Source organism: Eriocheir sinensis, chromosome 11 (assembly GCF_024679095.1).
Source record: "Eriocheir sinensis breed Jianghai 21 chromosome 11, ASM2467909v1, whole genome shotgun sequence".
Lineage (NCBI taxonomy): Eukaryota > Metazoa > Arthropoda > Malacostraca > Decapoda > Varunidae > Eriocheir > Eriocheir sinensis.
Genome location: NC_066519.1, coordinates 15,202,207 through 15,227,428, shown reverse-complemented (window position 1 = coordinate 15,227,428; position 25,222 = coordinate 15,202,207). Strand labels below are relative to the sequence as shown.

The window sequence follows — 25,222 nt, the reverse complement described above, 5'->3', positions numbered from 1 at the left end:
AATAACGAGACACAGAAAAGAGGAGGAAAGAGGGAAAATAAAAGGAATATGAGAGAAGAGTGAACATGATAGACAGACATAGAAGAGAGGAGAAAGGAGGGAAACTAAAAAAAAAAATAATAATAATACGAGTGTAGTTTAGAGAGGAGACAGAATACACACACGTACAAACACACACAAAAAAATAATGAGTACGTAATTATATTTTTCTAGCATGAAGGGAAAGTTTAGAGAAGGAAAGAGGGAAGGAAATAAAACACACACACACACACACACACACACACACACACACACACACACACACACACACACACACACGAAAAAAAGTGAGTACGTAATTATATTTTTCTAGCATGAAGGAAAAGTTTAGAGTAGAAAGGAAGGAAGGAAGGAAAGAAAAATAGAACACCGACGTAATGAAAAGTGAGGGAAAGTAAGTGGAAACAGAAAACAAAAATCGACTTCATGAAAAATTGTATAAAAAAAAAAAAAACGAAGTAGGAAGCCACCGGAATTTTCTGAGAGGAGGAGGAGTCGGAGGAGGAGGAAAAAAGGGAAAGAAAGTGGAGGGAGGAAACACGGGTGAGATACAAAGGAAGGAGAGAAGATGGTGGAGGAAAAAATGACAATGCAGAGGCGAGGAAAAGTGATGGAGAGAGGAGAGAGAGAGAGTAAAGGAGGTGGAGGAAAGAAAGGAAAGAGGCGGCGGGGAATTTCGGGGGATGAAAAGAAAACAGAGGGAGGTTGTAGGCAGGGGAGTATGAGGAAATAAAAGGAGAATGGGATGAGGAGAGGAAAGAATGGAAGAAGAAATGAAGAAACGAAAAAAAAACAGGGAAAAGAATACAGAAGGAAGTTGGAATAAGACACAGGAAAAAATGAGTGAATAAATGAAGGAAGGAATGGAAGAAGGACATAACAAAAGAGGAAGAAATTAGTGAGCGAATGAAAAAAAATATATATACAAATAAAAAACAAAACAAAAAATACAGACGAAGGAAAAAGAAGAAAAAATAGTGAATGAATGAAGGAATGAATGAAAAAGAGGAAATAACAAAAGGAAATAATTAGTGGGTGAATGAAATAAAAAAAAAATAAAAAAAATATATATACAACTAAAAGAAGAAGAAAAAACTAAATTAATAGCAAGAAAGAAGGCAACAGTGATAAAGAGGAAACAAGGGGAGGAAGAGAAGAAGAAGAAAGAAAAGGAAAAATGGCTTGTCTCCAATGTCGTAAACAGAAAGAAGGAAAGAAATTAATAAAGAGGAGAAACAAAGAATGAATGAAAGAGGAAAAGAACGAAGAGAGGAGAGAAGGGAAAAATGTCCTGCCTCCAATATCGTAAACAGAAAGAAGAAAATAAATTAATAAAGAAAGGAAACAAATTAAGAGTGAATTAATGAAAAAGGAAAAGAACGAGGAGAGGAGAGAAGGGAAAAATGTCCTGCCTCCAATATCGCAAATAAAAGGAAAGAAACAATTAATGAAGAAAGGAAGCACAGGATGAAGGAAAGTGGAAGAGATCGGAGAGAGGAAATCTTTTAAGAAGCTACTCAGGACAAAGGGAAGCGCGCGAGACACAAAATTGAAACTGACGCCCGGAAAAGTGGCTACCAAGAAGAAGAAGAAGAAGAAGAAGAAGAAGAAGGAGAAGAAGAAGAGGAAAAGTGGCTCCCCTGAAGAAAAAGAAGAAGAACCAGGGGAAAAATGATGATGATGATGATGATGAAAAGATGCTAAACGAATGGACAAAGATGAATGAAAAGATGGTGATGAAGAAGAGAAACAATGAGGGAGAAGAAAAAGAAGAAGAAAAATAATAATAATAATAATAATAATAATAATAAGAAGAAGAAGAAGCAGATGAAAACTAAACAATTCTAAGGGTCTGTCGAAAGCACACGTCATCTTCATCTACTTTTCTTCCTCATGAATATCCTGAGTTGCTTCTTGCAGGTCAAAAATTGCATTATCTAAAGATCTTGACGTCGGGACTGTCCTCTCTGTATACACCTTCCTCAGTCACCTTCTGTCTCCTATCGGTATTAAGCTGAGGGTAATTTAATGGCCACAGCCGTAAGAAATGATCACGAGTGTTTAGCGTCGGCATAGAAAACCTGTCAATCACTAGTAAACACGGCATGACATTCGAGCCCTTCGTCTGTGCCTGGGGGATAATTAAGAGCATAGAACAATAACAAAAAGGACTCACCACGGATAGACGTCACTTGAGGTAGAAAAATGGCAAACAGCGAGACAGGCGGAGGTGTGAAATAAACCGTGTCAAAGTATAATAGTGATCCAACGCTTCGTTACCGAGAAAATCCAGAAAATCGAGGTAACACAGCTGCTGAAATGCGTAGAAACTCAGGCCACTCAGGTATCAGCTGTGCGTGACGTCAGAGCCTGTCAGCAGACGAGTGTTCTAGCGCGCGCCGTTTGAATTTACACCACCGGTTAATTAATCTGCTTTCTCCGTTATTATACTATTGGTGGAGGGTACGTAGCAGTTGTCGTGGCAATAGTAATTAACAGTAGCAGAGAATGACCCACTGAATTCCTCCTAAACACATCAAGGTAGTAAAAAAAATAGGAGACGGAATTCGCCTTTTGGTTATCGGGTATGACGTCATAATGAAGAGAGAGGGAGGGGGAGGGAGCAGGGGGACCGTTGAAGAGTCAGTTGCAGTTCGTATTCAAACGCCGTCGGGAGTGCCGTTCGTGCCGCGGACTTTGCGGGTTACCCACTTTTCATATTCATTATTCGGTGTTTTCTTCTTAATTATACAGTTTCTTCTTCTTTAATATCCTGTGTTTTCATTCTTTATTATTCGGCGTTTGTGTGCTAAGGACCTGGGAATACTCTGACCCGTGTGGATAATTAGTGTTTTTGGACGTGAAGGGAAGGACCGCCACAGAGGGAATAGATGGAAGCCTCGTCCTCCAGTAGCAATCCCCTGGTAAGTGTTCATTCCCGCTTTACTTTCTCTATAACTCTTCTAACGTTACTCTATGAAAGGGGGAAACACTGCCTAATTCATTTATTTCTTCGCCTGCCACTCGCGGCCTAGAGTAAGACGTATTGATATTCCTTGTTTTATGTCACTAGTATTCCTCCGCGGGTTATTTACATTTGAGTTTTGTTGTGTGGGGTCTAAAGAGTCTATTTGGTAACAAGTAAAGCCCCGTTCAAACTGCGCCGACTCTGGGCCACGACAACCCAGCGACTTTTAGGCCCCCTGAGCACTGTGCCGAATCAGAATCCGGCGATCGTTTCTAGACCTCTTTCCGACCATGTGCGACCCTTTCACATCAACATTTCACACCCAAAACCTCATATACCCCGAGTCGCTGGGTTTTCGTGGGCCCATGGAGGTAAAATTGGTAAAGTCGACATCAGCCCAATTAAGTGAATCCGCCCGAATTGTCATTTTTACTGCCAGGTGTTAGATGTTGTCAGGTCAGGCTCCCTCTTATGGGCTCGGCCAGGCTCGCCCACCCCCCTCTTTTGGCCGTAAATTTGACAGCTCGTCGGCTTCACCTCAATGAATGGGATTAGTGGGCCGTGTCGACTCCACCAATTCACCTCCATGCGTGGCCCAGAGTCGGCACAGTGTGAACGGGGCTTTAAACTTTGGTCCTTAATGCAGTGGTAAGAAAGACGGGGCGACGGTAACTATCAGAGGGTCCAAAGGTGTTTAGCGTGTCATCATGAACTACTGGAGTGGAGCAGATGATGATGATGATTGCGGGGTATTACCTTTGCAGCGGTGACTATGTTGTTTTCGTACATCTCCGTTCAGTTCAGTTCAGTTGTAGGTCTGGAGTATTGCTTTTGTATCGCCACTCCCTGATGTGTTCTCGCTGTCTGGGATATGAGTTGTGCTGTTCACTGATAGCTATTATTATTTTCTTCTTTCATTACCGTTTCTCTTATTTTCGTTCTAGTTTCTAAGTGCTTGTTCACCCCATAATTAAGATGGCAGAGAGGGTCACTCTTGAGCCAATTATAACCAGTGCAGTACCGCATAGTTTAGTGAATGAAATGAAGCGAACGATGCTGAAATACCGGGTGTTGAGATAAGAGGTTCGTCGAATATTGCATATTAGTATTTGAATAACGTGTATATGAAGAATTCAGCGACGGTAGTGGGCTGATTAAATATTTCACGTTGGGATAAAAAGCTCGTCGAGAGTTGGGTATTAATTTTCAACGCATATGAATTCAAAGAGTGGCAGGATGCAGATCAAATACCCCTCGCTGGGCTGATCAGTTCCCCGTTCCGTGTTGAATTGTACGGTAACGATTCCAATCCCATACATCATAAGGGAGTTGATGAAGTGGGAGAGGGTCTAATACCACATGTTGAGCTGACGGATTGGTCGTGTGAATATGGACATTTCAACACCATATAATAACAGGAATCCAAAGATATATAAGTTCATTAAATACCGTATGTTCAACTGATCAATTCATGTGTTGATAGTAAGCTGTGATCCCTTCGTAAGTTGGATGGTATATCGTTTGCTTCATAAAAAAAAAAAAAATAGCCCTATGGTAGTATACAATCTTGAGTATACAATATCGAGAACTCGTAGTCGGGAAAAGCAGGATGGATATAGAAGGTGTGACCCTTTCATTGAGGTAGCATATTCATCGTTTCCCTCATAAGGAAGAAGCCCTATGGTAGTAAACAATCTTGGGTATATTGAGTACTTGGAAGTTTGAAAAGCAGGTTGGATATACGAGGTGCGACCCTTTCACTGAGTTAGCATATAAATAAATCACTGCCTTCATAATAAAAACAGCCCTAGTAAATAATCTTGAGTGCTTGTAGTCGATGAAAGAAGGTTGGTGGTGAAGGTCAAGGTCAAGTTGGGGGCATATGCTACAGATAGATACGCGTGGCTGCGGTGCGCATATCCGTTGCATCGTCGCGGGTTGACATTTCATAGTAACGCCAAGCCATACATATATAGATATTCAATAAGGTACAAAAAGCTACCCAAATAACACAGGACGTAGAATCATGCTCCGTGTACTAAATATCAACGCCTGTACCTCGCATACAATACACCATAACTCAATTCAATGATGTGTAGAAAGCTGTAAAATACTACCGCGTGTTGACTTATTTGTGGCGTCTTGATGTGTGAGGAGGTGTCAAGTTTGTCATGGTGTCGCATTTCAGTATAAGAGTCTTTGTTCACCAGCATTACTCAGCTCGGCAAATAGAGACAGACGTGAAGGGCTGTCTCGGGGGTACTAAGGATCGCTGGCGGGTCGTTACTATGGGCTCCAGGGTATGTAAAATATCTGCGAAGTGTGGAGTGTAGGAATGATAGGTGTGTGTGTGTGTGTGTGTGTGTGTGTGTGTGTGTGTGTGTGTGTGTGTGTAAGTGACAGACGGTGAAATGGGATCTAAGCGTGGAGGAGATCAAAGAGCGGAAAGACGATGATAAAGGGAAACATGTGAGTTGATGGAAGGCGAGCAAGACTTTTTTTACTCCTAATCTGTTCTACGCTGATGAATGATCGATCACTTAATATGGATAACGAGAAGAACGCATCAGGGAGTGCCGATACAAAGGCGATACTCCCGACCTACAACTGAACTGAACTGAACTGAACTAGAAAGATCGCTTAACAGAGAAAGAAGGGGGGAGGAATAACCCATTACCCAAGGACACAGGGCTTAGTATAGAAAGGAGAAAAGAAAGAAGAAACAAGGAAAGAAAAAGTAAACCGAATTATAAAAGGAAAGAATAACATGTCTCCCAAATGAAGAACGATACGAAAGCCTGAACTGGTACATCTCTCAATACATTCAAATACTAAGGAAAGGTCAGTACACCCAACCCAGTATAACAAATCCTGATGGAAAATGAATGAACTAAATCCACTGCATTCGAGGAAGCTCTCGCATGACAAACGGCGGTGTGCTAGATGAAGGTAGACAACAGAGAGAGAGAGAGAGAGAGAGAGAGAGAGAGAGAGAGAGAGAGAGAGAGAGAGAGAGAGAGAGAGATAAATAAAACGAGAGGTGAAAAAATAGATATGAATGATCAAGGAAAATCTGGAGCGCAGGTGAACATATTAGAAGCACACCTGCATTCCGTGGGGCTCAGGGATGACGGATGGGCGTGCGTCAGATGAAGGTAGACCACGCTGGACCCCCACAAATGCTAGAAAAAGAAATACAATAAAGTTAAAATAATGCACAGGTGAACTTATTAACACACCTGCATTCCGTGGGGCTCAGGTGTGATGGATGGGCGTGTGTCAGATGAAGATTGACCACAGAGGACCCCAAAATAGATGGTAAAACAAATAAACAAACAAAAAGAATAGACTAAATATATTGTACCGGCGAATATTTTTCGGCGCGTGTGACTCGAATACGATGAAGGGGAAAGTGTCATATAAACGTAGACCGCACTGAACCCAAAAAGAGGAAAAAATATCCCGACAAAACACAAAAATAAAAACAAATATGAAGAGTAAATATATATAGCACAGGTGAACATATTAGTATACCTGTATTCCGTGTGGCTCAGGTAGGATGAAAGGGAAAGTTGCAGATAAAGGTAGACCAAACAGGGCCCCAAAGAAGCTAATAAAAACTACAAAAAAATAAGAGAAGCCTAAATTTATATACTGCACAGGTGAATACAGGTGAACATATTTACAGGACCCCAAAGAAGCTAATAAAATAAAACAATAAGTAAGAGTAGCCTAAATTTATATATTGCACAGGTGAATACAGGTGAACATATTTGCGGTATACCTGTATTTCGTGTAGCTCAGGTGTGTTGGACGGGGTGGGGAGGAGGGAGAGAAGGAGGGGTGTGTGTCAGATTCAGGCAGAACGCTGGGCTATTTGTCAGGCGAGTGGACAGCAGGCAGGCAGCTAGCACGTGTGACCAAGGAGCAATAACTCACAGCTTGCTCACACCACCTCCCTCCCATCCCCAAAGAGAGACTATCAATTCTTTATTAGAGGAGTACAGATTGGGTGTGAAAGTGTCTCCCTGATCGCACTCCATCACCCCTTCCCAGTGATATATGTTGGCTTCCTTAATGGCACATCTTCCCCTCTCCTTTCTCCCTCACACCGCTTCGCTTCGCTGGTCTTACGTCTTTCATTAGTCTCCACGTTCATTTAACAGCTATCTGGCCTTTACCTGTCTTCCTTTCTGAGCCTGTTTGCCTTCATACTCCAACAGCTTCTCCTTCCTTTCACCTTACTACACCATCTTTCTTATACAAGCTATCTTTATCTGTTTTTAAATATATCTTGCTTTCTAGAACCTATTTGCCTTCATAGTCCTCCTCCCTTTCATTCCTTTCATCCTTCTAAAGTGTTTCGTCATTGCTTTCCATCATTGCCTTTTAAGTTCGTATATCAAGTTAACTGTCTTTAAATATTTCTGACTTTCAGTGTCTATATGCCTTCATAGTTATCCGCCCTCTCGTTCCTTTCATCCTATTACAGTGTTTCTCCCTTGCTTTCCATCTTTTCCTTTTAAGTTCGTATATCATGTTAACTGTTTAAATATTTCTGGCCTTTAGTGTCTATATGCCTTCAAAGTCCTCTACCCTCTCGTTCCTTTCATCCTACTACAATGTTTCTTCCTTACTTTCCATCCTTCATTGCTCTGATGGCTCTTGAATCAATCTATCTGTGTAAATCTTTCTTGCTTCTCGTTTTTTATTCGGCTTCAAAGTTCAACGTACTCCTCCTCCTCTTTCCCTATAACAGCATTTCGTCCCTGCTCTTCTTCATCTTTTCCTTTTAAGTTCGTATATCTGTTAATTGTCTTAAATCATTTTGCTTTTCAGAACCAATTTGTCTCCAGTACTGCAGCCTCCCATTCTTCACCCCTACCACAGTATTTCGGCTCTGGTTTTCACTTTTTCATTCTTAGTTCGTATATCAAGTCATCTGTCTTTACATATTTCTTCCTTTCCAGAACCCATTTGCGTCTAGTCCTCGTGTCTACCATCCTTCACCTCTCCCTTTTGTACTCATATTCCAGCTACAATATGTCTCCCTCCCCTCTACACATAGCTCTCTCGTTTCCTGGTACCCTATTCTTTCTGCCCTTCCACACTGCCACGGCCTGTGTCTATCTATCTATTTATCTACTCTCTCTTTGTCCCCCTCTTCAGTGTCTTTTTGTATCACCTTCACTATTCTCCTACCCACCTTAGCTTCCTGTCATTTGTATCCAATAACCTCACCCTCTTTCTTCTTATTTGTCAAACATTATATTCTAAACTCGATTGTCTCTGTATCTATCTATCTAGTCTCTCTTTGTCCCCCTCTTCAGTGTCTTTTTGTATCACCTTCACTATTATCCTACCCACCTTAGCTTCCTATCCTATGTATCCAATAACCTCACCCTCTTTCTTCTTACTTGTCAAACATTATATTCTAAACTCCATTGCCTCTGTATCTATCTATCTACTCTCTCTTTGTCCTCCTCTCCAGTGTCTTTTTGTATCACCTTCACTATTCTCCTACCCACCTTAGCTTCCTATCCTATGTATCCATTAACCTCACCGTCTTGCTACTTACTTGTCAAACATTATATTCTAAACTCCATTCTCTCTTTCTGTCATTACTACTTCGGTCCATCTTATCTATTTGGCTTTTCAATTAGCCCCCTTGTCTTCCTATATCAAACTCCTTACCGATGTCTGTCTGTTACCCTCATTTTCTTCTCAAGCAATCATTACGTTCTAAACTCTTTTCCCTATTTCTATCATTACAATACTAATATATCAAAACTCCCAACCTATGTCTGTCTGTTAAACTCATCTTCTCCTCAACCAATCATTACGTTTTAAACTCTTTTCTCTCTTTCTATTATTACAATACTACTATATCAAAACTCCCTACTTATGTCTGTCTGTTAAACTCATCTTCTCCTCAACCAATCATTACATTTTAAACTCTTTTCTCTCTTTCTATTATTACAATACTACTATATCAATACCTCCAACCTATGCCTGTCTATTACCCTCATTTTCTTTTCAACCAATCATTACGTTCAAAACTCTATTCCCTCTTTCTATCATTACTATTCCCTCCATCTACTCTCTTTGCTTTTTCATTTCAGTTACCCCTTGTCTTCCCACCTCCCTCTCTCCCTCTCTCTCTCTCTCTCTCTCTCTGTCGTCCTAGCCCAGTACTAGTCTCCACGTGCCTATCCTTCCCCTTTCAAGCCATCATTTATTCTTGTCCTGCACTGTAACCCTCCACCGCTGTAATCTCTTGCCCTTCCTTCCTCTGCAACGTAACATGGTCCAGTATTTCTGTATGTTGTAAAGTAATTTTGTTCTGGCCTATATATACTTCGTTTCCTGCTCACTTCTCACCCTTTCTCTTTTCGTTTCCTTAATTCATCGACTCTAAATTCTTGTTATTCTCTACTGCTGAACTCTCTTGTAGTCTTTTCCTAGTTGTCTTCTATTCATCGACTCTATATCCTTGTTATTCTCTATTGCTGAACTCTCTCGTAGTCTCCTTCCTTGTTTTCTTTTATTCATCGACTCTAAATCCTTGTTATGCTCTACTGCTAAACTCTCTCGTCGTATTTTTCCTAGTTTTCTTTTCTCTACTTTATCTGGTCTCTTACATCCAACGTTTCTTTCAAGGTATCTCTTTTTCCTACAACTGAACCCTCTCGTAGTTTTCCAAGATCTCTCTTCTCTACTTCTACATCCGTTTTCTTCCACTCAACGTCTCACAAGGGATTTCGTTTTCCTTTTTCTCCAATCCTCAATCTTCTCTCTTCACTGCCTCAGCCGCTCGCCTACTTCAATAGCCATCCTGTAGTCTTCCTGTCCCCTTTAACTTTCTCTTCCTTCCTCTCCGTTCTCTTGTCCTTTTCCACTCAATGTACCTCGTCTCCTTCCTTCCTTCCCTAACCCTCGGTCCTCCCTCTATCAAATCTGGCCTCCCGAAATTGACCTCTCTTTTGGCCACTCTTCTAAACTCTTTTTCACAGGGGCACATATTAGCGGACTTCTTTTTTCTTTCTTTATTTATTTTATTTTTTTTGCCCTTGCGCTGCTTCCTTTACTGAACAAAAATCTGGCCTGTTCTAGTGACCTGTTTTGCCTTCTTTACTACCCTTTCTGTCCTCCTCTTCCTCCTCCTCCTCCTTCTCTTACCAACGTGACTCTTCAAAGGCCTTTTTTCTTCTCTTTTTCATAGCGTTCCTTCATCCTCCCTTCACTCCCATAGCTGTCCTCCTCCTCCTGCAAGTTGCCTACCTAGAACACTTTTTATATTCCTTTTTTCATTGCGTTCCTTCATCTTCCCTCCACTCCCATAGCTGTCCTTCTCCTCCTGCAAGTTGCCTACCTAGAACACTTTTTATATTCCTTTTTTCATTGCGTTCCTTCATCTTCCCTCCACTCCCATAGCTGTCCTTCTCCTCCTGCAAGTTGCCTACCTAGAACACTTTATATATTCCTTTTTTCATTGCGTTCCTTCATCTTCCCTCCACTCCCATAGCTGTCCTTCTCCTCCTCCATACTGCCTTGCTAATATCCACTCCTTGTTCCCCGTTTCCCTTCACTGGTCCATGTCCTCTACGGTTATAAGCTTCATCCACGCTCTCTGACTCCCGGTTGTGGCCTCCCCTCCTATGGCCATTCCTGTACACTGTCCTTTATTGATCTTAGCCTTGTTCACTTGTCCACTAACCCAGCCCTCTATGAATTCAGCCCATGTTCTCTCGGTCTTCTAATATCCTTTACCTGACCCATAACTTACTTACTTCTGGCTTCTCTTACTCTGGAAATTCATACTCAGCGTCTCTCTTTGATTCCAGCCTTGTCTAATAACCCAGGCCACTATGAATTCAACCCATGTTCCCTCGGTCTTCCAATATCCTTTACCTGACCCATAACCCACTGAATTCTGGCCTCTCTTACCGTACTCTAGAAATACAAACTCTCAGCGTCTCTCTTTGATTCTAGCCTTGTCTAATAACTCAGTCTTTCGCTACAATTCAACCCATGTTCCCTTACGCTTCTAATATACCTTACCTGACCCATAACCCACTGACTTCTGGCTTCTCTTACTCTGGAAATTCATACTCAGCGTCTCTCTTTGATTCCAGCCTTGTCTAATAACCCAGTCTTTCGCTACAATTCAACCCATGTTCCCTTACGCTTCTAATATACCTTAACTGACCCATAACCCACTGACTTCTGGCCTCTCTTCCTCAAGAAATCCATACTCAGCGTCTCTCTTTGATTCCAGCCTTGTCTACTAACCCAGTCCCTCGCTACTTTACTATGAATTCAACCTACGTTTTCTCACGCTTCTAATATTCTTGACACCTAACAGGCACTACTCATTGACTTCCTCGACTCTCCTGCTTTAGAATTCCGTACCCAGTTCTCATTGATTCCAGCCTTGTCTACTAACCCAGTCCCTCGCTACTTTACCATGATTTCAACCTACGTTTTCTCACGCTTCTAATGTTCTTGACACCTAACAGGCACTACTCATTGACTTCCTCGACTCTCCTACTTTAGAATTCCGTACCCAGCTCTCATTGATTCCAGCCTTGTCTGCTAACCCAGTCTTACGCTACTTCACTATGAATTCAACCTACGTTTTCTCACGCTTCTAATATTCTTGACACCTAACAAGCACTACTCATTGACTTCCTCGACTCTCCTACTTTAGAATTCCGTACCCAGCTCCCACTGATTCCAGCCTTGTCTACTAACCCAGTCTTACGCTACTTTACGATGAATTCTACCCACGTTCTCTCCTTTTTCCAATATCCTTTACCTAACACCCACTACACACTGACTTCCTGGCTTCTCCTATCATACTAGTTCATATCTACCGTTCTTTATTGATTCCAGCCTTGTCTACTAACACAGTCTTACGCTACTCTACTATGAATTCTACCCACGTCCTTTCACGCTTCTAGTATCCCTTACCTAACAGCCTTACCCACTGACTTACTTGCATCCCTTACTCTGGCAATTCATATCTACCGTTTTTTACTGATTCCAGCCTTGTCTACTAACCCAGTCCTTCGCTACTCAACTATGAATTCAAAGTACGTTCCCTTGCTCTTCCAATATTCTTTACCTAACAGACATTCCCCTACTGACCTCCTGCCCTCTCCTACTATGGTAATTTCTATCAACCGTTCTTTATCGATGCGTTTCTGTACTTCTCTAGCGGTTTTCTCTTCTATAAATTCACCTCACGTCTTCCCTCTCCTCCAAAACTCTTTACCTGACACCCATCACCTACTATATTCATTGGTTCCCTTCTATATTATTCCACATCCCGCCCTCCCTTTCCTGGTCACTTTTCTGTCCTTTGTATTTCCCCATCAACCTATCTACATTTATAAACGTTTGCCCTTTCAGCTCCTACAGTGACCTTTCCCATGCGGTTCCCATCTGCTCCCAACGACCTTAACCAGCCTCCCTTTTTCCTACCGGCCCTTTCACCCCTTGTCCCTTAAACACAAGATAGCGTTTTCTTGTTGGCTTTTGCTGTCATAGTGTATTAGTATTTTAGCAGTAAGGAGATGTAGCGTTATATTAAAAAAAGTGTAGTTACTGGCGGGGCTTATGAGAAGAACTGTTGCTGAAGTTGACATGTGGTAATGTAGTGATTAAAGAAGGATTGGAAAGTAATGAAAGAAGATATTGGACTGTGTAGTAATGAGGCGATTAACATTTTAGCTCTAGTTTATATACGTATGAAACTAGATGAGGAGGAGTGTTGATGATATTGATGCGTGATACTGTAGTGATTAACGAAGGCTTGGGAAGTAAAGAAGGTGAAATATATATGACTTTGTAGTAATGAGTTGATATTTAAGCGCTAGATTATACATTTGAAACTAGATGAGGAGGAGTGTTGATGATATTGATGCGTGATGTTGTAGTGATTAACGAAGGATTGGGAAGTAAAGAAAGACGTAATTATAGGACTTTGTAGTAATGAGTTGATATTTAAGTGCTAGTTTATAATTTCTATACCTCTATACTTATATCCCAAACTTACTTATCAATCCATTTCTATACTTATATTCAAAACTTACTTATATATCCATTTCTATACTTATATTCAAAACTTACTTATATATCCATTTCTATACTTATATTCAAAACTTACTTATATATCCATTTCTATACTTATATTCAAAACTTACTTATATATCCATTTCTATACTTGTATCCCAACTTACTTATACATCTACTTCTATAATTATATCCCAAACTATATATTTACTATCTATCCAATTTATCTATTTTATCCATTTTCATCTATTTTTTGGGGGCAGAATTTATAAAACGTACCCATGGCGGCGGTGACTTCCATTATGTTTATGACAAGGTATTCTTCTCATGAATACAAAATAGAAGGGAAGGAAAAATGACAAAACCTTATTATATGGTCTTCAGGAAGGATTGGGTTCGCGAGGCTGTCTACACGCGCCTCCCTGTGTGTGTGTGTGTGTGTGTGTGTGTGTGTGTGCAAAGACGTCGTACTCAACTCGTCCTCCTTTCTCCTCTTTCTGCCCTTACAAAGCTCTCAAATATTCTCAATAATAGCAACACACACACACACACACACACACACACACACACACACACACACACACACACACACACACACACACACAGTTGACGAATGGCATGTTTTACCGAATGAAATCGTGTGTGCGCCAAGTGTATTTATGAGTTTTCGGGAATATACGAGAAAACGTCATAAAACTGGATACCTTATACGAGTTTGCTCTGTCCGGGAAAGATACGTATGGAGACAGGTAAAGAACACACACACACACACACACACACACACACACACACACACACACACACACACACACACACGAGTCATATATCATGGCACCCACTATAAATTAAATTCGTCTGCTCCACAGCGGGATAGGGTCGCACAAGAGGCCAGTCAAGACACCCTATTGACGCAACAAGCAGCACATAAATGAAAAACAAACTACACTACACACACACGCACACACTACACCAGTATACCCAACAAATTCACCCTTACAAAAACACCCACACCACACACAGCCACTCCCAAAGCCAGGGAAACATCGAAGTGGCCAAAGAAAATGATTATAGACCCAAGACTAACACACAAACCCTTTAGTCTCCCTTAAGAAAACACGGACGAGGAGGACCAAACCAAACCATTCCTAACCTAACCAAACCTAACCTAACCTAACCTTGCGAACCCAACCAACAGCCAAGACAAGCGAACCGACTCCTCCAAGGCGACCTCAAGGATGGGTGAACCTTCGAAGTGAGAACATAGACATTGATAACACACTCGAACTCGCACAGGTGGGAGAGGAAGAGCTCGATGCTGCTTGAAACTCTGTCTTGGGTTAATGGAAGGAAAACAGAGGGGGATCATCGCCTCGCCCCTCCAGCGGTGTAGTGTAGGCGCCGTGGTTGTGACAGTGAGGGTGGTGTAACATATAGTGTGTGTATAGTGGGTATGCCTGAAGGGTTGAAGAAGGGTATAGAGGAGGATGAATGGAGCGGCTCGAGTGGAGATGAGGAAGAGGGGGTCATTTTTTTTTTTTTTTTTTTTGTAAGAAGAAGTGTTGAGGTGTATTTCTTGGTGTATTTTTGTGTGTGTTTGTCTGTCTTTATATCTGTTGGTTGGTTGGTTTGTTATTGTGTCTCTCTCTATGTCTGTCTTTTTCTTCTTCGATACGTTATATAATTATATGCCTGTTTGTCTAGTTTATCTACCTATACATGACTCTCTCTCTCTCTCTCTCTCTCTCTCTCTCTCTCTCTCTCTCTCTCTCTCTCTCTCTCTCTCTCTCTCTCTCTCTCTCTCTCTCTCTCCCACTTAATAACAAGTAGTTGAAACAGGTATTGGCAAGGCTTAGGGATGGAAGCTGCGTACCTCGCAACTCTCTCTCTCTCTCTCTCTCTCTCTCTCTCTCTCTCTCTCTCTCTCTCTCTCTCTCTCTCTCTCTCTCTCTCTCTCTCTCCGTTGTTCCCTCTCTTCTCCGCGCTCCTCTTCCTTCATTCTTCCTCCTTCTCTCTATTACCCCCCCTCTCTCTCTCTCTCTCTCTCTCTCTCTCTCTCTCTCTCTCTCTCTCTCTCTCTCTCTCTCTCTCTCTCTTTTTTTCCCTCTCTTCTCCGCGCGCCTGTTCATTCATTCTTCCTCCTTCTCTCTACTCCCCCTCTCTCTCTCTCTCTCTCTCTCTCTCTCTCTCTCTCTCTCTCTCTCTCTCTCTCTCTCTCTCTCTCTCTCACTCTCTCTCCTCTCTCACCTCCTATTACCTTCCTCTTCTCTTCTGTCTCTCTCTCTCTCTCTCTCTCTCTCTCTCTCTCTCTCTCTCTCTCTCTCTCTCTCTCTCTCTCTCTCTCTCTGTACCTACCGCCTATAAACCCACTTCCCATTTCCATTAATCTCAAGAACGGTTCGGAAAGGTAAATTGTGGCCCCTCGACTGACACGGGCTACACCTTGCCCCTTATCCGGTAACCCAAGAGCACACCTGAAGATTTAAGTATACACCTGTTCACCTGTTGGTATATTACACTAGAGGTTTATAGGAGTCAGTCTGTATCTGTTTTAATATCGTTTCCTTCATTTTTAGTACTTTCAATCTACTCTCAACTTGTTTTCTTTTTCCTGTTTTCCTTTAGATCTTGCCTTCCTTGCTAGCTTCCATACTTCCTGTCTCAAATTACAATCATTCATCCATTTTTACTGTTTAACTTATCTTTCTTCTTATCCTTTCCTAGTTCCTTCTTTAATTCCTTCCTTCCGTCCATTCCTTCCTTCTTTTCTTCCATTCTTCTGTCCTTCTTTCAATCCATAGCGACCATTCATTCTTTTTTACTGCGTCTTGCTTATCTTCTTTCTTTTCCTTTCCTTCTTTCTTTCTCTCTTTCTTCCTTCCCGTCCTTACTGTCTTCCATGCTTCCCTTCTTCGATAACATCCATTCATATTTTTTTTTTACTATGTCTTACTTATCCTCCTTTTTCCTTCTTCCCCTTTTTCCTCTCATCCTTCCTTCGTTCTTCTTTCCTTCCTCTCTTTCTTCCTGGATTCCTATCTTTAGTTATTTCTGGACTCTCTCCTTCCTATCTCTCTTCCTATGTTTAGTTTGTTTATTAATCTCACCGGTTTTTTTTTCTTTCTATTTTTTCCCTTTTTTATCACCCTCAGCCTCTCCATAACAACCAATAGATAACACGACTAAAATATTCCTATCGGAGCAATGATGTAAACGGTATCAATTGAAATTCCTCTATTCGCTCCAAAGGTGTCGGGCCGTTCAGAGGAGCCGTTCGACGATCTATTAACCCAGTCGAGTGTTTAATGTTTATTCTGGGGGACTTGTTGGCTCGGAATGGCTGCGCTTCACCAAAGTTTCGAATATGCCAGCAAATTGTTGGGGTAGTTTCGCGGTAGTAGAAGCAATCGTGGTGGTGGTGGTGGTGGTGATGATGGTGGTGGTGGTGGTGGTGATGGTGGCAATGGTAGAGGATGAGGTGGAAATAGTAAAAGTATGATAGAAGTAGTAGTGATAGTAGTAGTAGTAGTAGTAGTAGTAGTAGTAGTAGTAGTAGTAGTAGTAGTAGCAGTAGTAGTAGTTTCAGCAACAGGAGCAGGACCAACAGTAGTAGAAGTCGTAATAGTAGTAGTAGTAGTAGTAGTAGTAGTATAGTAGTAGTAGAAATAATAATAGCTAAAGTACTGGTTGTAATTGTAAGAAAAGAAAAAAATAATAGTAGTAGAACCCGTACTATCAATACCACTAACACCAAAACCAACAACACCAGCGAGGCGCCTCCTCAACACCACCTCCACCACCACCTCCACCATCATCTACATCTAATAATTTTTCACGATGCGCAAATAAACCCTTTTACCTCGCATGATTTTTCTCGTCCGTCTGGAAATTGCGGGATATTGGGCGTGACTGGTGTGCGAGGCAGTCCATCAGGGGCCCATTGATGCTCCGGCGGATGAGGAGGAAGGGGCGCGGCGCAGAGGAGGGAGACGTCGGGGGCGCCCACTATACACCCGTGAAAGGACGCTCATTGATCTCCTTCTGGCACCGGTTAGACCCGCCACTAATTGCTCCGCCTTCAGTGTTCTTTGATCGCTAATGCCTTTTAAGTTTTATACATTTGGGTGCTTTTTTTTGGTGGGTGTTGGGTGGGAAGGATTTCTTTTTAGAGTTCTGGATGTTTTTTTTTCTTTTTTTTCGTTGAAGGTTGAGAGGCATGTGAGCTTGTGTGGAATTGGGTTATAGCCTTGGCCCAAAATAGACGATGTAAAGGTTAGATATTTCCTAGTCCTTCATAATAGTAAGGTTGGGTGCATACACTATAGCTGCGCGTGGCTCCAGTGCTCATCTCCGTACCATACTTAATACCGTGCCTACGACTACTACTACTACTATTATTACTACTACTTCATATTTCCTCTACCCAAAAGAATGATTAAAATAAACAAATAAATACGGAAGTCAATCAATTCAATGTCAACAAAGATATTTTATTATGGAAAAAATCATCTAGGAAATTATATGCTTCCGAGAGAGAGAATTGCTAATAAAGATACAAATATTAAAGTGAAACATTATAGTGACAAAGGAAACGCTTATGAGAGTTTCGTGTATGTGTGTGTGTGTGTGTGTGTGTGTGTGTGTGTGTGTGTGTGTGTGTGTGTGTGTGTGTAGAGAGAGAGAGAGATGGAGAATATGAAGAAGGAAGGAAGGAAAAAAAAATTATAGATAAAGAAATGTAGGAAGAATGACGTGTGTGTGTGTGTGTGTGTGTGTGTGTGTGTGTGTGTGTGTGTGTGTGTGTGTATGAAACCAACGTGGATTTATTTTTTTTAAGTTTGGGATGATTTCAAAATTCTCTAATGGCGGGATCAGCGTTAAAAGTAATGGGAGGGGACGAACGCATTATGGGAAGCAGCGCCGCGTCCTCCGGTTAATAGAAACGGTCACACACAAGTAATGGAAAATGCCCGTTCAAAAATATTCGCCAGTCGTATAGATTCCATCAGTTCTGGGAAGCTCCTGTAATTGCCTGCTCGATTATCACGCGCGCACTTTTTTCTAATTAATACCTCGACGAGGACTTATTTTTAGCTTTACATGTTTCAGGATGGATGTTGGGGACAATTTAGTATGTCATGAAGATATATAATTTCTTGCTTTAACGAAGGAAACTTGCACAACCTGCCTCACTCTGGCTAAACATAATATAGTTACATGATTATCGTTTTCAATTACTACCCCGACGAAGGCTTATTTTTAGCTTTACGTGCTTCAGAATGGATGTATGGGACACTTTAGTATATCATGAAGCTATATAATTTTCTGCTTTAACGAAGGAAACTTGCACAACCTGCCTCACTCTGGGTAAACACAATATAGTGACATGGTTATTGTTTTTACTTACTACCCCGACGAAGGCTTATTTTTAGCTTAACATGTTTCAGGATGGATGTAGTGAACAATTTAGTATATCATGAAGCTTTATAATTTTCTGCTTTAACGAAGGAAACTTGCACAACCTGTCTCACTCTGGCTAAACATAATATAGTGACATTGTTATCGTTTTTAATTACTACCCCGACGAAGGCTTATTTTCAGCTTAACATGTTTCAGGATGGATGTAGTGAATAATTTAGTATATCATGAAGCTTTATAATTTTCTGCTTTAACGAAGGAAACTTGCACAACCTGCCTCACTCTGGCTAAACACAATATAGTGACATGGTTATCGTTTTCAATTACTAACCCGACGAAGGCTTATTTTTAGTTTTACGTGCTTGAGGATGGATGTAGGGGACACTTTAGTATATCATGAAGCTATATAATTTTCTGCTTTAACGAAGGAAACTTGCACAACCTGCCTCACTCTGGCTAAATATCAGCAATTTGCATATTTCTAAGAGAGCTTGAAGACTATACGACAAATACTTTAACATATTACATGGAAATGATAAACGTTTTCAATTTAACATGACTGCACTGGATATCAAATAAATCATGTCAGAGTGAATCACCTCCTAAAACGAGAAAAAAAAGTTGTATCAGTAATTTGAATATCTCTAAGTGAGCCTGAACACTATACGACAAATACCTTTACATAATACAGTGAAATGATTAGCGTTTTCAATTTAACATGACTGCATTGGATGTCAAATAAATCATATCATAGTGAATCACCTTCTAAAACGAGAAAAAAAAAAGTTGGATCAGTAATTTGAATATCTCTAAATGAGCCTGAACACTATACGACAAATACCTTTACATAATACACTGAAATAATTAGCGTTTTCAATTTACCGTGATGCCAAGGAAATCAAATCATAGTCACCTTCTAAAACGAGAGAAAAAGTTGTATCAGTAATTTGCATATTTCTAAGTCAGCCTGAACACTATACGACAAATACCTTTACATAATACAGTGAATTGATTAGCGTTTTCAATTTAACATGACTGCATTGGATATCAAATAAATCAAATCATAGTCACCTTCTAAAACGAGAGAAAAGGTTGTATCAGTAATTTGCATATCTCTAAGTGAGCTTGAAGACTATACAACAAATACCTTTATATAATACAGTGAAATGGTCATCGTTTTCAATTTAACATGACTGCTCTGGATATTAAGGAAATCATATCATAGTTAATCATCTTCTAAAACGAGAGATAAAAGTTCTATCAGCAATTTGCATATCTCTAAGTGAGCTTGAAGACTATACAACAAATACCTTTATATAATACAGTGAAATGTTCGTCGTTTTCAGTTTACCGTGGCTGCTGTGGATGTCAAGGGAATCGTATCATATCTAAATACCTTCGAAAACGAGAAAAAAAGTACTATCATCAATTTTGCATATCTCTAAGTGAGTTTCAGCACTATACGACAAATACTTTACGTTTAAGCTTATATTTGAACTTTTCTGAACTTTATTTTTGTATTAGTATTTGACCCACAACCACGCTCGCTCAAAAATATTGAAAAGTAGTAAAAACGCAATTAAAACAATTCATTATCAAGCTCAATTTATTTATATTTTCATTTTTATTCATTTATTTATTCATTCATTCATTTATTTATCTATTTATATTTATTCATTAATTCCGTGTGTGTGTCTGTGTGTGTGTGTGTGTGTGTGTGTGTGTTCAGTATTACTTTTATATATATATCCAATTATTATAATGTATCCATTAATTTCATCTATCCAACTTTTCAATATCCAATTTTCACGTGTTCTTTCTCATCATTTATTTGTCGCATTCTACCCACGATTGATTCTTAAATTGCCTCTCCGTATTTGACCCTCTCTTTCTACTACGAGAACAACGATCAGCGGGACTTTTTTATATCCTGTTTCTTAGTTTTGCCCTTGAGCTTTTCCATTGCTGTAAAAAAGATAAAAAATAACAGTAGACACCGATAATGGGCAACCCAATCATCACCAGCCAGTCAGCCAGTTTTCCTTTCCCATGCGTTCGAGGGTCACCAGGCTGCCCGAGTTACTGTTATTCGAAGCGTGAAGGACAGTGGAGCAAGTGTCCTATTAGCGTGAGGCGTGTGGCGGCGCTCCCATAGGCGGGGGTATTGCGAGCGTGAATCACTGACCGCTATGGAGACGAACGGGACAGACTGGATTGGGAGGTTGGAGTACAGGGGTCGTGTGTCACTGGGGCGCTTTACTCAATAGGGTTCTCCAAAAATGTTTCAATCCCTTCCTCTTCCTTCTTCAAAACTGTATATTGTCCTCTCTTTTCCTTCCTTTCTACTTCTTCTTATTTTTTGCCTCTTCCTCCTTTTATTTTCAACTTCCTAAGGACACTGGGCTTTACTCTATAGGGTTCTCTTAAAAAGTGTTCCCTTCCCTTATCGTCTCCAAAACTGTTTCTGCTCCTCTCTCTAAAAATATCCCTTCCTTTCTACTTCTTCTTATTTTTTGCCTCTTCCTCCTTTTATTTTCAACTTCCTAAGGACACTGGGCTTTACTCTATAGGGTTCTCTTAAAAAGTGTTCCCTTCCCTTATCGTCTCCAAAACTGTTTCTGCTCCTCCCTCTAAAAATATCTCTTCCTTTCCTCTTCTTCCTTTTATTTTCTATTCTTAATCCTTTTATTTTCAACTTCCAAGGAACACTGGCGCTTTACTCTATAAGGTTCTCCAAAAATGTTCCCTTCCCTTTTCCTTCTCCAAAACTGTTTCTCCTCCTCTCTCTAAAAATAGCCCTTCCTTTCCTCCTCTTCCTTTTATTTTCTATTCTTAATCCTTTTATTTTCAACTTCCAAGGAACGCTGGCGCTTTACTCTATAAGGTTCTCCAAAAATTGTTCCCTTCCCTTTTCCTTCTCCAAAACTGTTTCTGCTCCTCTCTCTAAAAATATCCCTTCCTTTCCTCTTCTTCCTTTTATTTTCTCCTCTTAATCCTTTAATTTTCAACTTCCTAGGGACACCGGGCTTTACTCTATAGGGTGCTCCAAAAAATGTTCCCTTCCCTTCCTTTTCCTTCTTCAAAACTGTTTCTGCTCCTCTCTCTAAAAATATCCCTTCCTTTCCTCTTCTTCCTTTTAATTTCTCCTCTTTAATCCTTTTATTTTCAACTTCCTAGGGATACTGTGGCGCTTTACTCTATAGGGTTCTCCAAAAAGATGTTCCCTTCCCTTACTTTTCCTTCTCCAAAACTGTTTCTACTCCTCTCTCTTAGAAAAACCCTTCCTTTCCTCTTCTTCCTCTTAGTTTCTCCTCTTTAATCCTTTTATTTTCAACTTCCTAGGGACACTGTGGCGCTTTACTCTACAGGGTTCTCCAAAAATGTTTCAATCCCTTCCTTTTCCTTCTTCAAAACTGTTTCTGCTCCTCTCCAAAACTCCCTTGCTTTCCATTTCCTATTTTCCCCTCCTTCTCCTTTTATTTTCAACTTCCTAGGGACACTTTTTCTTATTTTCCACATCCTGCTTTCATTTTTTTCACTTCTCATTTTTCTGCTTTCTCCTATAATTCTTTATTTAAATCTCTATTTGTTTTACTTATCAAAATTTTACTCTTCCCCTTCTCATTTTCCAATTTCCTCCTTTAATTTCTCTTTTCCTCCTCTCATTAAGGATAGGAATCAGAGAGGGGATGAAGCTGCTCTAATAACGATTATGAGTAAGAAACGTACTTAAACAGATCATATCACACGTTGAACTGATAACAGACGAACAACCAGAGTAACTGAGTGCCAAACAAGAAATTATATATATCACGGCAGAGCGATAACCATGTGTGGAAATGAAATAAAAGCATTTACCGAGCAGGATTGAATACATTAACATTAGAGAGGTGGAGACAGTGGGGGAAGCTTTTTTGTCGTGCAGTATATAATGGCTGGAAATGATAATGATAATGATATTCCAGGTATTGGTAACCAGAAAAAAATGGCTGGGTGTAGAAGTTTTGTATGAAAGTCTAGTGATATCATTTATAGTTTACTGTAAAGAAAGAGACAAACAATGGACTGGTGTATATATGGAAACAGAAATGAGGTAAAACAATGATATTCCAGGTATTGACAACCAGGAAAATTGACTCGATGTAGAAGTTTTGTTTGAAAGTTTAATAATATGATTTAAAGTTTACAATACAGATAGACAGACGACGGACTGGTCTATATATGGGAACATAAATGAGGTAAAACAATGATATTCCAGGTATTTGTATCCAGAAAAAATTGACTCGATGTAAAAGTTTTGCATCAAAGTCTACTGATATGATTTAAAGTTTACAATACAGATAGGCAGACGAAGGGCTGGTCTATACACAGGAACAAAAATGAGGTAAAACAATATTCCAGGTATAGGTAACCAGAAAAAAATGATTGGGAGTAGAAATGTTGTTTGAAAGTCTAGTGATATGATTTAAAGTTTTCAGTAAAAAGAGACATACGACGGGATGATCTATGTATGGGAACAAAAATGAGGTAATACATTGACATTAAACTTTTTGACATATAATTCTAATGCGGTTGTCGATAATGTGAATAAAATAAGAGATGACGAGATAATACGTTGTAAGTTTACGATATAATGCTGGTGTGCACTTAAACTAAAGTGCAACGACAACAAAAAAAAAGTCATTGCAGTGCGTTAGCGTGTTGGATTTTGCGGTCAATAATTATGTAATCCAATCAAATTATCTAATGTACTACCCTAATGAAATTCTTTGCTTCGTCGATGGCGTTCAAAAGTGCAAAGTTGTTCAATTAGTGTGAGGTATGCACTTAACAACATTTGTGAAACCGATGTGATGAAAATATTTGAGTAAAGGTGAAATGACGAACTACATAGCTGTGTGTGTGCGTGTGTGTGTATGCGTGTGTGTGTGTGTGACCGACCGAGCAGTTACGTAACCTCGCCCATAAGCAAAAGAGATTATATAACGTAAATAAGAGAGAGAGAGAGAGAGAGAGAGAGAGAATATCACTCTTTGTTATCAGATTTAAGCTAATAAAATTATCACACACATGGACAGATAGATAGATATAGATAGATAAATAGAGACAGACAGACAACAGAGAGAGAGAGAGAGAGAGAGAGAGAGAGAGAGAGAGAGAGAGAGAGAGAGAGAGAGAGAACTATTACTAGGCTATCTATATATCTCTCGCCTCTGCACTTTCACTCTCTACAGAGCTTCTATCCCAGGGAACAGGTAGTAAAGGTCAGGTGTTAGAGAGCGAATCATCCCAGGAAAAGCTGATTATCCTACCTGGCGAAAGGGAAGGTGAGATAAGGTCAAGGTGTGGAGGCTGCGACAGGTGGTCAGTGCATGGATGTGAGCTGAGGAGATGAGGAGAGAAAAGAAGGATTACAGAAGGTCACAGTATGGGGCTTATGAGGTAGAAGTACAGAAAGAAGGAAGGAAGGAAGGAGCTCAAGAAAGGAAGAAAGAAGGAAAAATAGAAGGCAGAATAGAATAAAAAGGAAGGAAGAGAGAATTGTGAAAAAATAATTAATGTAATATGTTGATCAGTGTCTTGATTATTCTTGAAAAGCGATGGAGTGAATGAAGAAGCAGCGGTAACGGAAGCTAAAGAATAAGAAAGGAGAGAAAGAAGGAAGGAAGGAAGGAAGAAAGGAAGATGGAAGGAAGGAAGACATAAAAACGTGGAACTAATGAAATGTGTTGGTTAGTGCCATGGCTAGTTATAGAAGTGAAGAAGGGAATGAATTAAGAGATGGTAAAAAAGGAAGGAAGGAAGGAGGGAAGGAAGGAAGAAATAAGAGCATGGAACTAATGAAATACAAGTTAATCAGTGTCTTGGCTAAATTTAGCAGTGAAGTGAATGAAACAATGGAAACAGGAGCTAAAAATGGATATAATGAGCTGAAAGAGAGTTCAGGAATATAAAATGATCGAAAAAGCCTTACAGAAGTTAAAAATACAGTGCCTATGAGCAAGAAGAGGAAGAAATAAAAGTGAAGAAATAATGAGATAAGTTAATTAGTGTCATGGCTAATTTAAGAAGCGATGAAATGAAAGAAAAAATGTTAAGCTAAAAAAAATTAAGTTAATGAGATGAAAGAGAAAAAAATATTAATGAATGAACGAAAAAAAATTAATTAAGATGTTAGTGAGAGCTGCATTGAAATAGTGATAATAGAAGACTGAAAAAAAATATGGAGTTTACGAGACAAAAAAAAAAAAAAATATAGAAGTAAAGAAACAAAATGAACAAAATATTATGAAGGTGTTATTAGCGTGTGTAGATTTTATGAAACGACGGAGTGAGTAGAGGAAGGAAGAAGTTAATAACATATACGAGAGGCAGAAATTATGAAGGTGAAGGGGGAAGGCGAGAAATATGAGTAAGGAGCTGATGGAACAGATAATGAGGGCGTCTTTGTAAAGGGGGAAGGAGGAAATAAAGAAGAACCATAGACAGAAGACGCTAATGGAAGGAGGCTTATCAATGAGGGGGCTGAAGAAGGGAAGAAGAAGGTACAGGATGAGAAGGAGGGAGAAGGTAATAAGGAGATGCTGCATTTACGAGCTAAGAAAGAGGTTGCGAAGAAAGGAGGGAAGACATTGAAGAAGAAAATAGGAGGAGGAGAACGAGGAAGCGGAGAAAAGAAAGGAAAATGGAAAAAATGGAAAAGCAATGAAGGGAGGAAGGAAA

General features: G+C 40.1%; 1 long non-coding RNA gene across 1 annotated transcript in view; it reads right to left on the bottom strand.

Moving 5' to 3' along the window:
- LOC126996933 (uncharacterized) overlaps positions 1–25,222 on the bottom strand; it is a 152,894-nt gene that overhangs the window by 125,815 nt on the left and 1,857 nt on the right. Inside the window, exon 2 of the long non-coding RNA XR_007751758.1 lies at positions 6,113–6,189. This is a non-coding gene — a long non-coding RNA (uncharacterized LOC126996933). The remainder of the gene's footprint in view (positions 1–6,112; positions 6,190–25,222) is intronic.